We start from the raw sequence: 2,395 nt of genomic DNA on the forward strand, positions 1-2,395 counted from the left end.
GTAGATGGATCTTTGGACTCACTCGTTTTTGAAAAGATTGAGACATGCGAACCATGTCTATTGGTATATATGCATGAAGAAACTCCATGCAGATGGATCGTTTGGACTCACTTGATTTTGAATCACTTGAGACATGCAAATCATACCACATGGGCAAGATGACTGAAAGGCCTCGTTTTCAGTAAGATGGAACAAGAGAGCAACTTATTGGAAGTAATACATTTTGATGTATGCAGTCCAATGAGTGCTGAGGCATGCAGTGGATATCGTCATGTTCTTACTTCACAGATGATTTGATTAGATGCTGAGTGTATTTACTTGATGAAACACAAGTCTGAATTATTGAAAGGTTCAAGTAATTTCAGAGTGAAGTTGAAGATCGTCATGACAAGAGGATAAAATGTCTGTGATATGATCATAGAGATGAGTATCTGAGTTACGAGTTTGGCACACAGTTAAGACATTGTGGAAAGTGTTTCACAATTAATACCGCCTGGAACACCACAGTGTGATGGTGTGTTCGAACATCATAACTGCACCCTATTGGATATGGTGCATACCATGATGTCTCTTATCAAATTACCACTATCGTTTATGGGTTAGGCATTAGAGATAACCGCATTCACTTTAAAAGGGGCACCACACAATTCCGTTGAGACGACACCGTTTAGAGAAACCTAAGTTGTCGTTTCTTAAAAGTTTGGGGCTGCGATGCTTATGTGAAAAAAGTTTCAAGCTGATAAGCTCGAACCCAAAGCGGATAAATACATCTTCATAGAAAACCCAAAACAGTTGGGTATACCTCCTATTTCAGATCTGGAAGCAAAAGTAATTGTTTCTAGAAACGAGTCCTTTCTCGAGGAAAAGTTTCTCTCGAAAGAATTGAGTGGGAGGATGGTGGAGACTTGATAAGGTTATTGAACCGTCACTTCAACTAGTGTGTCGCAGGGCACAGGAAGTTGTTCCTGTGGCACCTACACCAATTGAAGTGGAAGCTTCTGATAGTGATCATGAAACTTCGAATCAAGTCACTACCAAACCTCGTAGGTCGACAAGGATGCGTACTACTTCAGAGTGGTACGTAATCCTGTCTTGGAAGTCATGTTGCTAGACAACAATGAACCTACGAGCTATGGAGAAGCGATGGTGGGCCCATATTCCGACAAATGGTTAGAAGCCATGAAATCCGAGATAAATGGATCTTTAAGAAGAAGACGAACGTGGACGGTAAGGTTACCGTCTATGAAGCTCGACTTGTGGCAAAGAGTATTTTCACAAGTTCAAGGAGTTGACTACGATGAGATTTTCTCATCCGTAGCGATGCTTAAGTCCGTCGGAATCATGTTAGCATTAGCTGCATTTATGAAATCTGGCAGATGGATGTCAAAACAAGTTTCCTTACCAGTTTTCGTAAGGAAAGGTTGTATGTGATACAATCAGAAAGGTTTTGTCGATCCTAGGGATGCTAAAAGGTATGCTAGCTCCAGCGATCCTTCCATGGATAAGAGCAAGCATCTCGGAGTCAGAATATACGCTTTGATGGAGTGATCAAAGTTTTTGGGTTTATACAAAGTTTGTTAGAAACTTGTATTTACAATAAAGTGAGTGGGAGCGCTACAACATTTCTGATAAGTATATGTGAATGACATATTGTTGATCCGAAATGATGTAAAATTTCTGGAAAGCATAAAGGGTTGTTTGAAAGGAGTTTTTCAAAGGAAGACCTGGATAAAGCTGCTTACATATTGGGCATCAAGATCTATGGAGATAGATCAAGACGCCTGATGATACTTTCAAAGAACGCACACCTTGACATGATTTTGAAAGAGTTCAAAATAGATCAGCAAAGAAGGAGTTCTTGGCTGTGTTACAAGGTGTGAGTATTGAGTGAGACTCAAGACCAGACCACAGCAGAAGAGAGAGATAGGACGAAGGTCGTCCCCTATGCTTCAGACGTAGGCTCTACAGTATGCTATGCTGTGTACCGCACATGAAGTGTGCCTTGCCATGAGTTGGTCAAGGGGTACAATAGTGATCCGGGAATGGATCACATGACAGCGGTCGAACTTATCCTTAGTATCTAGTGGACTAAGGATTTTCTCGATTATGGAGGTGAAAAGGAGTTTGTCGTAAAGGGTTACGTCGATGCGAACTTTGACACTAATACGGATGACTTTGAGTAGTAAACCGGATTCGTATAGTAGAGCAATTATTTGAAATGGCTCCAAATAGTGCGTGGTAGCATCCACAAGATGACATAGATATTCGTAAAGCACACACGGATCTGAAAGGTTCAGACCCGTTGACTAAATAACCTCTCTCACAAGCATAACATGATCAAACCAGAACTCATTGAGTGTTAATCACATAGTGATGTGAACTAGATTGTTGACTC

Source organism: Aegilops tauschii, chromosome 2 (assembly GCF_002575655.3).
Source record: "Aegilops tauschii subsp. strangulata cultivar AL8/78 chromosome 2, Aet v6.0, whole genome shotgun sequence".
Lineage (NCBI taxonomy): Eukaryota > Viridiplantae > Streptophyta > Magnoliopsida > Poales > Poaceae > Aegilops > Aegilops tauschii.